The sequence below is a fragment of the Sminthopsis crassicaudata genome, chromosome X (assembly GCF_048593235.1).
Source record: "Sminthopsis crassicaudata isolate SCR6 chromosome X, ASM4859323v1, whole genome shotgun sequence".
Classification (NCBI taxonomy): Eukaryota; Metazoa; Chordata; class Mammalia; order Dasyuromorphia; family Dasyuridae; genus Sminthopsis; species Sminthopsis crassicaudata.
The window spans coordinates 35544143-35558479 of NC_133623.1; the positions used below are offsets into that span (position 1 = coordinate 35544143).

At 38.3% G+C, this 14337-nt stretch overlaps 1 long non-coding RNA gene across 1 annotated transcript; it reads right to left on the minus strand.

Moving 5' to 3' along the window:
• Positions 1 to 221: 221 nt before the first annotated feature.
• On the minus strand, positions 222 to 12572 carry LOC141548372 (uncharacterized). Its single transcript, XR_012483916.1, has 6 exons — positions 12496 to 12572; positions 11217 to 11277; positions 3026 to 3118; positions 1839 to 1969; positions 1024 to 1144; positions 222 to 349 (listed from the first exon to the last, which is right to left on the minus strand). It is a non-coding gene; the product is annotated as an uncharacterized LOC141548372 (long non-coding RNA).
• Positions 12573 to 14337: the final 1765 nt, after the last annotated feature.

Here is a 14337-nt window from a genome sequence, read left to right on the forward strand (position 1 = left end):
ATTAGGCAAAATTTGCTCATTGGAGGGCTTCCTATAATAAAGTAAATGTCTTTGGAGCAGGGATTTTGTTCAGTAACAATCTTCCAACTATTAATATTGGTGAAGAGACACCAGGGGAGGACCATTTTGAAAAGGTGAATTTGGAAGATGCCTAAAGCTGTTTTGCCAAAAGGATGAGTAGGAGTTACTTTGTTCAGAAGAAGTCAGAAACATACCTTCTTGATTCCAGGAGTCCAAGCCAACACTTCTCTTGCTCAGATGTGGCTGGATATCCCAGCAAGAGGGGTCCTAGAGTTTGGCTCCATGGGGGGGTCTGATTTCTTCTTCTGATCAGAGCTTCTGCAGGAAGCTTAAGAAGGAGGCTGAGGATCAGTGAATTTCACAAATCGAGGCCAGAGGAGGCCTATCTGTGCTCAGCAAGTATCAGGAGGAGCACGTCTTCACCAGTGGACTTAAGACTACTAACTATGGTCATTGCAAGCCTTAAGAAAACTAACTTTGTTCAACAAGGAGCATCTACTAATTTTTCTGAGTATACGCCATATAGAGGCCTAAATTTCCTTAGAAGAGGCCTACTTATGTTTGCTTTTCTGAAGCAGATTCATGGGAACCACCAAAGCAGCTCTTCATCAATGACCTGAGGAGGACTTATGTCCTCCCCTGATATCTAATAACTTTAGTCAGCAGATAAGTGAGCAGGACCTTTTAACTTAGGCAAAGAGTGAGAAGGACTTAATATCCTCCTTCTGGAATTCATGGGACCCAACTTTGCTCAAAAAAGGCTTTAAAGAGGATTAACTTAGGTTAACAAAAGGCCAAATAAGGCAAAATTTGTTCACTGAAGCTCTTCCTGTGATAAACAAAAGGTCTTTGGAGCAGGGATTTTGTTCAGTAAGAGTCTGCCAACTATTAACATTAGTGAATGGGACAACTTTTGAAAAGGAAAATTTGGAAGATGCCTAAAGCTGTTTTGCCAAAGGCATGAGTAGGATTTACTTTGTTCAGAAAAAATCTGGAACATACCTTCTTGAGTCCAGGAGTCCAAAGGAAGAGTGCCATTGCTTAGATGTGGCTGGATCTCTCAGCAGGGGTTCCTAGAGTTTGGCTCCATGGGGGATCTGATTTTTTCGTCTGATCAGAGCTTCTGCAGAAAGCATAAGAAGGAGGCTGAGGATCACTGAATTTCCCAAATCGAGGCCAGAGAAGGCCTATCTGTGAACAGTAAGAATCAGGAGCTGCACTTCTTCAGTAGTGGACTTAAGACTACTAACTTTGGTCAATGCAGGCCTTAGGAAAACTAACTTTGTTCAACAAGGAGCTTCTACTAAATTCTCCGAGTATAGCCCATATAGACGCCTAATTTTCCTTAGAAAAGCCCTACTTCTTTCGGCTTTTCTGAAGCAGATTCATGGGATTCACCAAAGCGGCTCTTCACAATGAGCTGAGGAGGATTTATATCCTCCCCTGATATCTAATAACTTTAGTCAGCATAGTCGTGAGCAGGACCTTTTAACTTAGGCAAAGAGTGAGAAGGACTTCATATCCTCCTTCTCGACTTGATGGCACCCAACTTTGCTCAAAAAGGGTTTGCAGAGGATTAACTTGGGACAACAAAAGCCCAAATTAGGCAAAATTTGCTCACCGGAGCACTTCGTGTAATAAACTAAAGGTCTTTGGACCAGGGATTTTGTTCAGTATGAGTCTGCCAACTATTAATATTAGTGAAGAGACACCTGGGGAGGACCACTTTTGAAAAGGAGAATTTGGAACATGCCTAAAGGTGTTTCACCAAAGGGATGAGTAGGAGTTACTTTGTTTAGAAAAAGTCTGAAACATACCTTCTTGAGTCCAGGAGTCCAAGCCAAGTCTGCTTTTGCTTAGATGTGGCTGGATACCTCAGCCGAAGGTCGTAGAGTTTGGCTCCTTGGGGGTCTGATACTTTCTTCTGATCAGAACTTCTGCAGAAAGCCTGAGAAGGAAGCTGAGGATAACTGAATTTGCCAAATCGAGGACAGAGGAGGTCTGTCTATGGCCAGTAAGAACCAGGAGGAGCACTTCTTCCCCAGTGTACTGAAGAATATTCACTTTGGTCAATACAAGTCTGAGGAAAACTAACTTTGTTCAACTAGAAGCTTCTACTAAATTTTCTGAGTATTGGCCATATAGAGACCTAATTTTCTTTAGAAAAAGCCTACTTTTTTCTGCTTTTCTGAAGCAATTCATGGGAAGCACCAAAGAGGCTCTTCACCAATGACTTGTAGAGGACTTATGTCCTCCCCTGATATCTAATAATGTTAGTTAGCAGAGACGTGACCAGGACCTTTTAACTTAGGCAAAGAGTGAGAAGGACTTCATATCCTCCTTCTGGACTTGAGGGCACCCAACTTTGCTCAAAAAGGGTTTGCATAGAATTAACTTGGGTCAACCAAAACCCAAATTAGGTAAAATTTGCTCATTAGAGCCCTAAGGTGCAGTTTTTCTGGTCAACCAAAGGTCTGTGGAGGACTGACTTTGTTCAGAAAGGGTCTGAAGTCTACTGGCATGATTCAAGAGAGGCCTGGGGAGGACTGCTGCTGTTTAAGGAGAAGACTGACTAATTTTGCTTTCCTAAGACCTGAGGAGCACTTACTTTATTCATTAAGAAGCTGAAATGGAAAAGATAATGCTGAATGTTTGAGGGGATGTGGGAGTACTGGGACACGGATACATTTCTGTTGAAATTGTGAACGGATCCAGCCATTGTGAAGAACAATTTGGAATTATGCTCACAAAGTTATCAAACTCAGCATGCACTATGAGCCAGCAGTGTTTTTATGTCCCTAAGTGACCTTATAAAAGAGAATGGCCCCATGAAGGCAAAATGCTTGTGGCAGCCCTTTTGTAGTAGCTAGACACTGGAAATTGAAGGGATGCCCTTCAATGGAGAATGGCTGAATTAACTGTGGCACATGGAATGTGATGGAATATGATTGTTCTGTAAGCAATGAGCAGCAGGATGATTTCAGAGAGGCCGCAAGAGACTTACATGAACTCATGATGAGTGAAATGAGCAGGACCAGGAGATCATGGTACATGGCAACCAGACTATTCCATGATCGATTCTGATGGATGTGGCTCCCTACAACAATGAGAGGATCTAAATCAATTTCCATTGTTAAGTAATGAAGAGAACCAGCTACACCCAGCAAAAGAACTATGGGAAATGAGGGTGGACCACAACATAGAATTTCTCCTCTATCTGTTACTGTTGCTTGCAGTATTATTTTCCTCCTCAGGTTATTTTTACATCCTTTCTAAATCCTATTTCCCTTGTGCAGCAAGATATCTGTATAAATGTGTATACATATATTGTATTTAACATATACTTTAAAATAGTTAAGATGTATGGGACTACCTGGTATCCAGATAAGAGGGTGAGAAAAAGTAGGGGAAAAGTTGGAGTAGAAGGTTTCTCAAAGGTCAATGTTGGAAAAATTATCCCTGCATATATTTTATAAATAAAAATTTATAAAATAAAAATAAAATAAAAGAGTCTAAAATGTACCATCTTTGGAAGAGGAGTCCTAGGGAGGACTACTTTGGCTAAGATGTGGGCAGAGATCTCAGCAGGGGTTCTGCACCAGGACTCCCCAGGGGCCCTACTCATTAGCTCCCCAGGGGGTCTGACTTTTTCTTCTCACTGGGCATCTGGAGAACTAATTTGGAGAAGGAGGCTGACGAACACTAAATTTGCTAAACAGTGGTCTAAGGAATATTATTGTTCTGTAAGAAATGACCAGTAGGATTATTTCACAAAGACCTGGAGAGACTTATATGAACTAATGCTAAGTGAAATGAGCAGAACCAAAAGATCATTATACACTTCAACAACAATACTATATGAGGATCAATTCTGGTGGACGTGGCCCTCTTCAACAATGAGATTAAACAAATCAGCTCCAATAGAACAAGAATGAATTGAACTAGCTACATCCAGCAAAAGAACTCAGGGAAATGAGTGTGAACCACTACATAAAATTCCCAATCCCTCTATTTTTGTCCACTGGCATTTTTTATTTCCTTCACAGGTTAATTGTATATTATTTCAAAGTCCAATTCTTTTTGTGCAGCAAAATAACTGTATGGACCTGTATACATATATTGTATTTAACATATACTTTAACATATTTAACATGTATTGGTCTACTTGCCATCTGGGGAGGAGGAAGGAGGGGAAAAATTGGAACAAAAGGTTTGGCAATTGTCAATGCTGAAAAATTACCCATGCATATGTCTTGTAAACAAAAAGGTATTTAAAAAAAAAGCAAACAAAGAAAAAGAAAAAGAAAAAAAAAAGTGGCAAATTTTAGAAAGCGCCAAATGCTAAAAAAAAAAAAAAAAAAAAAAAAAAAAAAGACCAAAGATTTTTTATGTAATCAGTAGGATAAAAACTACCTTAGTAACAGTCAGCTCATATGATTGATTTCTTGTCTCTATAAAATGTGTATAAGAATGGTCTAGCCATGTTTTGGTCAGCAATCACAAACGTGTTAAGTGTTTACTATGTACCAGGTCCTATATGCTGGAGATACAAGCAATGGCAAAATAGTCTTTGCCCTTGAGGAGCTGACAATCTAATGGGTACATCTAGAATGGAGACAACTTAGGCAAATAACTAGGGATCTCTATCTCTATTGATATATAGTGATATATAGATATATATATCTATATATATAGATATATAGATATATAGATATAAACTATACATATCTAGAAATAGAGATAGGTAAATATAGAAATATGCAGGATGTACAAAATGTCTTAGGGTTGTTTTAACTTTCATAGCTTAAAACCACTGAGATATATTTATCTATGTATAAACATACAAACAGAGAATAAACGGGAGGAAATCTGAGAGCAGAAGACTAACATTTGGGGGTGGAAAAGGCCTCTTGCAGAAAGTAACATTTGAGCTGAGAAATGAGGAAATGTGGGGATTCTGAGAGGTAGAGGAGAAAATGAAGAGCTTTTCAGGCTTAGGGGACAGCATCAGGACAAAATGACAAAAGATGGGACATCAAATTTCATGTGAAAAGAATGAATAAGGCAATATGGATAGATTGTAGAGAGTGAAAAAGAGGAAAATGCATAAGAAGACTGGAAAAGGTAGGAAGGGGTTAGGTATAATGGGGTTAAAATGTCAAACTAAGGTCTTTATATTTGAACACGTTGGGCAACAAAGCCATTAGTTTCTCCAGGTGACATGGGAAAGTGTATACTTTAGGAATATCACTTTGGCAGCTGTGTAAAGAGTAGATTGGAGTGGAGAGGAAAATGAATCAGGAAGACAGATTAGAAGGCTACCGCAGTTTTCCAGACAGGAGATGAGGAGGGCCTGAACATTGTAGAAATGGAGACAAAGATGTATAAAAGAAATGTTGTAAAGGTAGAAATGACAAGATCTGGAAACTGAATACATTTATGGGGTGAGTGAGTATGAGTGGAGAATGACACTAAGGTTGCAGGCCTGGGTGACTGAGAGGATCGTGGAATCCTTGAGAGACAGAGGGAAGTTTGGAAGGGATGAGGCTTTTTAGGAAAACCAACGAGGTCTGTTTTCAATCAGGTTGAGTATGAGATGCCCATGGGACATCTGGCTTGAGATGTTCAATGGGCAGTTAATAATGTGGATCTGGAGCTCAGGAGAGACTAGAGGAGATGAAAACATAAGAAAGGAGTAAGTAAGCTTTTACAGATGATCTTCTCCAACACACATCTTTGTCATTAGCCACCTGAATATAAAGTATAGAGAACAGAAGTTTCTGCTACATCTATTGTTTAATTTACTTCAGGACTTTAGGAATATATGGCAATTTTGCCATCATGAATATTATCTCCACAGAGACAGATTGCCACCCCTTTACAGATCACAATTCAGTCTTCAAGGATTTATGCTAAAAAAAAATCAATCACTTTATAGCCAATATGATAACAAGTCTCTCTTACTTTGAATTTGGATAGTCTGGTCCCTGGATGTCAGAAATAAATACTATCAAAGGATCAAATTTCAAAGTCTTTCCAGGGTCACCCCTATACTATAATGACTTACGGGAGCAATATTTTATTAGAAGTGATTGAATCAAAACATTTCAATCTATACTATCTTTCCCCTCATTCAATTTTTTTTCTTTTTTTAATTAGAAATATTTCATTCTAGGAATAGCTCCTGGTACTTGCTAAAGGCTCATTTCAACAAGTACTCGGTTAAATGTAGCTCTTCATGCAAGCAGGCATACATTAAAAGTTTACTGTGTGGAGAACACTGCCATAAGCTCCCTAGGAGAACCAAAGCAGCCAAAAGTTCAAACTTTGCCATCAATAAGTTGACACTGATAGGGCAACCAAAATTAATGTATAAGAAACAACAAGAATCAAAGAAAATAGCAGCCGATAAAATTTAGTGTTTACATGAGTCATATATGGTAAAAGCAAAAAAAAAAATAATCATTTTGCAATGAGGATCAGGGAAGGCTTCTGGGATTAGGTGGGTTTTGGGTATTTCAAATACTGAAGTTGGGACTGATAGGAATCATTGAAATATAGACGAAATTGTAAAATATATTAGGATGAGTGAAATAATGAATAATCTTTGAGCTGGGACTTAAAGTTTTATATTGACATATCCAACTCATTGGCCATTTTGAACTGCTCAACAGATAACCATTCACTTTGGATTATTTAACTGAATTCACCAGTTATTCACTGGTTAAGGCAGGTTTAGTAGTCTACTACTACTTCCAAAATATTCTGATACAATCAGATTTAGAATAGAACTCAAACTTTTTTCGAGTCATGGGATCACAGATTTATAATTGTTATTTTATTATAACACATTATATTTTGTATTCTTGAGTTATTTTTCTAAGAATAACCATTTCATGTTAAATTGATAACAGGAGTCAACATGATCTAGTATTTGGAATCAAAGGATTTTGACTCTGTGACTTACTACGTACATAACATTGGTCCAGTTATTTATACACTATGGCCTCAGTTCCCTCTTCTGTTGAGGAAGTTGGCCTAGTTAACCTTCCAGATTGAAACCTATTATCCTATGATAGATGTCCTCAAGGATATTTTAAAAAATTTTTTCTCATGAATAAGAAAGTCACATGAAGCAACAGTGCCAACTGAGAATTATTACAGTGCACTCAAACTTCTAAGGAAAAAATAATACTTACACTGAAAAAATTAATCTGAAAAATGAAAAAGAAAGCTCTCTAATAGACTCATTTTATGAGACAAATATAGTCCTAATACCTAAAGAAGACAAGCCTAAAGGAAAGAAAGAGAACTACAGACCAATTACATTAATGAATAAAATGTTAAATAAAATCCTGGCGAAAAGAATACTATTAAATTTTTTAAAAAAATATTTAATTATCAAGTTAGATTTATACCAGACATGCAGTGATGGTTCAATGTTAGATGAGCAACTAACACAATCACTTTAAAAACAAAAACATCCCAAACTATATGATTATATCAATAGATGCCTTTTTAAAAAGTTTATGCTCTAAAAACCTACAAAGCCTAAGCATAAAGGAATTTTGCTAATGTGACAAAAAATTATCTACAATCCAAAGTCAGCAATATCATGTAATGGAGAAATACAAATATTTCCCAATAAATCCAGGAATGAAAAAAAAAAAAAAAAGGCTGCCCTCTTTTCTCTTTCCATGATTCTGGAAATGCTAGTAGTAACAATGAGACAACAAAAAATCAAGGAAAAGGCAAAGAGTAGACAAATTTTATCTCTATTTGATGATGAAATGATGGTTTACTCAGAAAATACTATGCAATCAGCAAAGAAACTAATTGAGCAATCATGACCATCTAGCTACACTTACAAAATGTTACTTAAAGAAAAACAGAAGTTAAATAACTGCAAGGATAATTACTACTCATGACTGGGCCATGCCAATAGATAAAAAAATTATATTAGCTAAATTACTTTACAGATTGAGTGCTATAGTATTCCAGCTCCGGAACAGCTAGGGGGCAAAGTCCCCAGGAACACTCAGCCTGGACTCAGAAAGACCAGAGTTCAACTGTAACCCAAGATACTAGCTGTGTGTCATTGGGCATGTCTGCCTGCATAAAACTAGTGAAGGAAATGGCCAAAAATATCCAGTAGTTTTGTTAAGAAAACCCCACTGACAGGTTGTCAAGAAAACCCCATGGATATGACCCTCCACAGGAGGGTCATGAAGAATTGCTCGTGACTAAATGACTGAACAACCACAATCCAGCAATGAAGCTAAATTAAATAAATGCAAAAAATCATTTTTAGGAACAAAAACTCTAAGATTTCCAATCCAATTTTAAAATAAATTAATGAAAAAGAAAATAGGAAGAAATTAGAATAATACTTCTAGACCTCAAAATATATTAAAAATCAGTAATCAGAAAAAAAATTGATATTGGCTTTAAAAATAACTGATAAGTTGCCTGAGTGAAGGAATTGCGAACTACACTAAGGCTAAAGTTGTGAGCACACTAAGTAGGACACCAATATGGTAACCCCACACCAGGGGTTTGAGGAGTTTGCAGAGAAGGTACAGACTTGCATTAGTCTAAGAGTCCTTATCCAGGAGTTTCCCATGTCAATAAAATCATAGCATAGGCCCTATCCCTAGAGAACCAATATTAAAATAGTATGCCTGTGGGCCCCATTTTGTTACAAGGGCTATTTATCCCCTTGAAACTTTGTTCTCATTCCTAATTCAGAATAGCATGAGTCTTGCTCCTAGTTGAGGAGATTCAAGTAGTAGAAGAACTGAACTACCCTGAGGTTTCACCCCAATAAAGTCCTGCTCTGTGAATCCTAAGACTATTCCCATAGCCAGCTCTCAGAGCAAAGGTCTCCCTCCCAAACTTTATTGTATTTAAGTATCTCGTGTCTATGTGTATTTATATACCTTATCATTTATATGTGTACATACATATTGTCATCATCTCCACTAAGAAAAATAACCATGTCCTTCTTTGGACTTGTAGTCCCCAGCACTTAGTACAGTGTCTAGAACAGCACAGGTGCTTGGTAAGTGCTTGTTGATCAACAGGTTGATTGAAGAGCATGTGATAATAATAATTCTACCTCCATTTTCTGTTTAGCCTTTGACTGGGGGAGATTTGGCCTTCGATTTTGCCACTGCCAATACCATGGTTTCCTTTAACTGCAATAACTGATTTTTATTCTAAAGAATGAAGGGATGAGGAAGAAAAAGGCACTATCATTCATGTTTATAAGATGTTATATATACACATACATACATATAATCATGGTTGTGAGAATAAGAACAGTATTGGATTCTAACAAGTGAAATATTGCTTTAGGGCTGCCTTCAATAATCTTATGCAGCTACAAAATTACCACCTAGATAATTGAGCTCCACAAATCTGAGTTCAAATGGAATCTCAATGCCTAATGTTGTTCTCTAATGACTGTTATTAGCTTCATCTTTATCCTCTGAAATATTTCACTTGTACTACTTATTAGGTCTTTGCAATGCACTTTGTCTCCAAAGCTCTTTGTAACTCATTGTGAGATGTATTTTATAGCTGTCTGCCCTGAAATGGCTATGACAGGTGGCACTTAGAGAAGCGTGATGAACATGGTGACTGTTTCAGTGCCTGGGGATGGATTTATTCAGAGGGCTTTTTTTTTCTGAACTTTCACGCCTTGTGAATCATAGATGATTGGAAATGGAATATGGATGCCGGTCTCAGCAACTGTGTCATTTTTTTCAAAACAATTCAGTCATCCCCCTGTTGTCCCAACTCTGCAGACTATCACTTACCAGGTGGCAATGGCCCAACACAAGCCATGCTTTCGGAAACGTCTGGCTGGGGGTATGTTGGATAAACATTTTCTGTTGCCAACAAAGCTACAACCAGAAGCAACATCTGTACTTTTCTTTGTAGAAAAAATTAAAAACAATGACAACAAAATATCTTATCTAGGAGTTGGAAAAACAAAGTCTGGCTCTTGATCTCCATGTATCAATGTACATCAGGTCATATTACATATATTTATGAGAGAAGAGCATTCAGCAAAACAGAGACAAGCTGGATGCTGGCCAGGCTGCAGCAGAGCAGAAGTCAAAGTAGGACTATGGGCCCCCATATGTTATGTATGATAGGATATGACAGGGGGACTATGGTCTATGAATGAATCACTGGTACACTCCCAATAGATTGGAAGAGGAAGGAAAAAATTGACTGAAGAAAACAACTGCTTAAAGTGATCTTCCTTAAGCAGAGATTTATTACATCACACCCCTACTCAATAAACTCTAGTGGCTCCCTGTTGCCCTTAGAATAAAATAGAAATGCTTCTAGTTCACTTTTAAAGCCCTTTACAACCTGAAGCCAACCTCTCTTCCCAGGCTCATTGAACTTTACTCTTCCTCCTCCACTCTGAAATCCAGCCAAACTAACCTTCCTGTTCCACACAACACTAAATCCCATCACTGTGCCTTTGTATTCCCTCATACTAAAAATTTTAACTATTCTCACCTCCACCTCACAAGAATCCCACTTGTATTGATAGAAGCAGAATAAGCAGACCTTCAAAAAATGGTACATGGAGGAATGGTAAGAACAGAAGAGAAAGAATCCATATAGTACTTTAAGGAGAAGGAGAATCCATATAGTACTTTAAGGAGAAGGAGAATCCATATAGTACTTTAAGATTTGCAAAGTACTTTGCAACATATAAAACACATTATCTCATATTGTCCTTACAATAACCATGGGGGGGAATAGATGCTATCATAATTCACATTTTGCAGGAAACCAAGGCAGACAAGGGTTGAATTGCTCAGCATTACACAGCTAGCAAGTATTAAATTCACCTTTTCCCAATTTTCAAGTCCAGTGCTCTAACTACCATACCATTGTATGATCTAATTGAAACAGAAAAAACATAGGATGTATAGACAGTCCTATTGTTATATGTGTTCTCTTCATGGCATATGAAAGGAGACAGCAGTACAGTGGAAAGAGCTCTGCCCTGGGACATTGCTCAAATTCAGCATTTATCAGTGGTATCAACCCTGGGAAAGCTATTGAACCTTTATGAGCCGCCATCATCTCTAAAATTGGTATAGTTACTTGCATGATATATTTCTGAGAATCGCTATGACACAAATGCTAGCTAATATGCTACTTACCTTTCCTTGTAGGTGATTGGCACACAACATTTCTTCAAGTTAAACAGCTTTAATTCTCTCTCTGTTCACAAAGAAGGATGGATATAATCTTGGTTAGAGACGGTGCAGTCTGGTGAATAGACTATTGGGTTTAGAGTTAGGAAAACTTTTGTCCAAATGTGGCCTCTGACACTTGACTGTGCAACTGTGAGCCAACCCCCTTACTGTCTCTGAGCTTTTCCATGGAAACTCTAAGACTTAACTACCAAGTATGTCTTGACCTAGGTCTTGGAAGGTAAAAGCTTTATGAAATTTTTTGCCACGTTGGTGTTAAAATTCAACTGTGGGAAAAGAAATAAGACAAATATGGGTAACGGGGCTTTCTAAAACCCCTAAGTAGTGAGCAGGGTTAAAGAACTGTGAATCTAGTCCAGAGGGTACAGAATTTGGGGGTTTTAGTGACTTCAGGAGACAGTCCTGATCATTTCATAGTACAGGGGATATGAAAACCAGATGTGGAGTCATCTATCCAAATGATTCTGGAAAAGTCTTTGAGCTCCCTAGGACTTGTTTCCCCCCATTTATACAATGACATATTGGTCCAGACCACGGTTTTTTATGCTTTTTTCACTCATGACCCTTATTTTGTTCAAACATTTTTATGTGACCCCCAAGTACAGAGGTATAGAAAATAGGTGTACATTTACTGATAATAAAGTATAATTTCATGGCCCCTACCTATGGGGTTTCAGGACCCCATAGGGTGTTATGAAAAACAGATTAAGAAGGAACCTGAGGTCCTTTTCAGATCTAACTCTGATTCTTTTTCATCTTTATTGAACCTGGGGACTGGCTCTATCTCAGAAGGGTTCTCAGAGCAAACACAAGGGCAGGTAAGGATGAGGGCAGGGGTGAGGCCTTTGGCTAGCAAAGGAAAGGACAGAGCCTGCTGCTTTCTTCCTGAGGAGATGGCCATGTGTGCAGTGATGATAAAATGGGGTAAAGTCAGTTTCCATTTTTGCTGAATGGCAGTGTGTGTGTGAAATCAAACAGATTAGCCCTGTGGAAGGTTCAAGCTGCAAGGGCCTGTGGAAATCATCAAGTTGGATCCCTCTTCCAATTTGACTGGGAAAAGTATTTGTCTTTTATCATACAGTAAGTTAATGACAGAGGGAGGCCTCTTTTCAACCACTGAAGGCCTCCTTCGACATACCACAAAGTGGTTCAGAGGGAGTGAGATAGAGGGGGCTTGAGAATACCCTCACTCCCCCCCCCCAGCTTTGACCTCTGATCTGCTGACCTTTGATGCCCAACGATCTGCTTTCTTGGAACCTTCAGTGCCGTGCCACACAATGTTCAATTTGACAAAGTAGCTATTACCTAAATGATAACAAGACAACAAAATCAGCTGCTACTTCAAAACACTTTCAAAAAATTCACCATCATCCATATTGTCAAAGTTAGCCTTCTAGGCTAGGAGGCCAATCTATTGTGCTATCTTGGGAAGGCTTTAATTTAACATTTGTTTCAAATATACATGAGAGGAATAGCTCAGAGAAGGAAAATCTGAGTGCTTAATAGTAAAGACTTAATGACCTTTCTAAGAGTACCAAGATATCCATATATCTCCCCAAATGGTCAGAGCTGTGTAAATGGGACTGTGCCTTATTATTCTTCCCCCACTGTCATTTCACAGGATTTCTTTAAGGTTCTCCTTAGGAGTTTGTGGCTTTAATTCATCTTGAGTTAATGTAATCATCCACACACTTGTTCCCAGAGATTTATTCATTCCAGGAACACTGTAGTGGTTTAAACTGTACTACGTGACAGAAAAATACTGCAATGTGGGCCCAATCTAACGTTGCTCCCCAAATTTGGTGAATTCTTTATGGTTCAGGCATTCCCCTTCCCCTTCCAAAGAAGCCTGTGATTCCATCCTTAACTCCTGCAATGCCTGAGAGAGTTGTCAGAATAAATGTGACCTGTCAAGGGTCATAGTTATTACATGTGAAAGAACCTGAACATGAGTATTCCTGGTTCTGCAGCCAGACCCCCCACTACCCACAATGCCATGCTGTCTCTCTGAGTGCGAGGTAATCATAATGAAAGTATTCACCAGCTGTTCATCTCTCCATTGGAGATTATTATCAAGTTACCATCATTTCAAAATTACACATTTTTAAAAGTAACTAAAACTATATTCCTCACATCAATTTGTTTTACAGAAGGAAAAATAAAAGTAAAAACAAACAAATGAGAGAAAAAAACTTCAAAAACATCCAAAGAATGAGGGTTCTATATCCGGTGAAGGAGGGCTTCAAAGGGAAGCTGATAAATGTAAAAAACTTGACCACGATTACTCCATGTCCATCTGGCCTCCTCGATGCTGCCAGTAAAGACCCCTTACTGCAGAGAACACTCAAAGTTGTCGGGTCAGGGAAGGAATGCAAGTGTTATTTATGCCTGTTTTATGACATCCATTTTATAGATAAACAAACCAAGGCCAAGACAAGTAAAAATGGAAACTTGACTCCACTCCGCTTTATCACCACTGCACACACAGAGAGCAGCAGGCTGGCTGGTGATTAGGCCATTACTTTTCCAGCTGAGGAATGTGCAATGTACTCTTTGCCCAATTTAGAATCATAGATTAAGAGCCAAATGAAACCTTAGGGCCATCAAATCAAATTGCTTCATTTTACCCAGAGTGGTTAAATAACTTGCCCAAAATCCTATAGGCACTGAGTAGCAAAGTTGGGATCTGAACCCACGTCCTCTGATTCCCTGCTTGTCATAGTGTGTTAGTCCATTTCTAGGTATTTTCTAGTTGATAAACGATCAGTGTTTCCCACCAATACAATCAAGTTGGGGGACCTTCCGACCTCAAACAACCCCAAAGGGAAACATTACTGAGTTCCAGCTAACTATTATCAAACAACAGAGAAACCTCTATGACCACGTTAATTAGATTAGACTGCCATGTGTAGAAGATCCTGATATAGGACTCAGGAATATATAGACGCAGGAATGTAGGGAGAGCTCATTAATAAGTGTGAAACCCTCAGAAGTCTTGGTGACAATGAAAATGACTTAAAATCACCTTGTATACCTTTACAGAATGATTCATCATCAGAACTGAAAG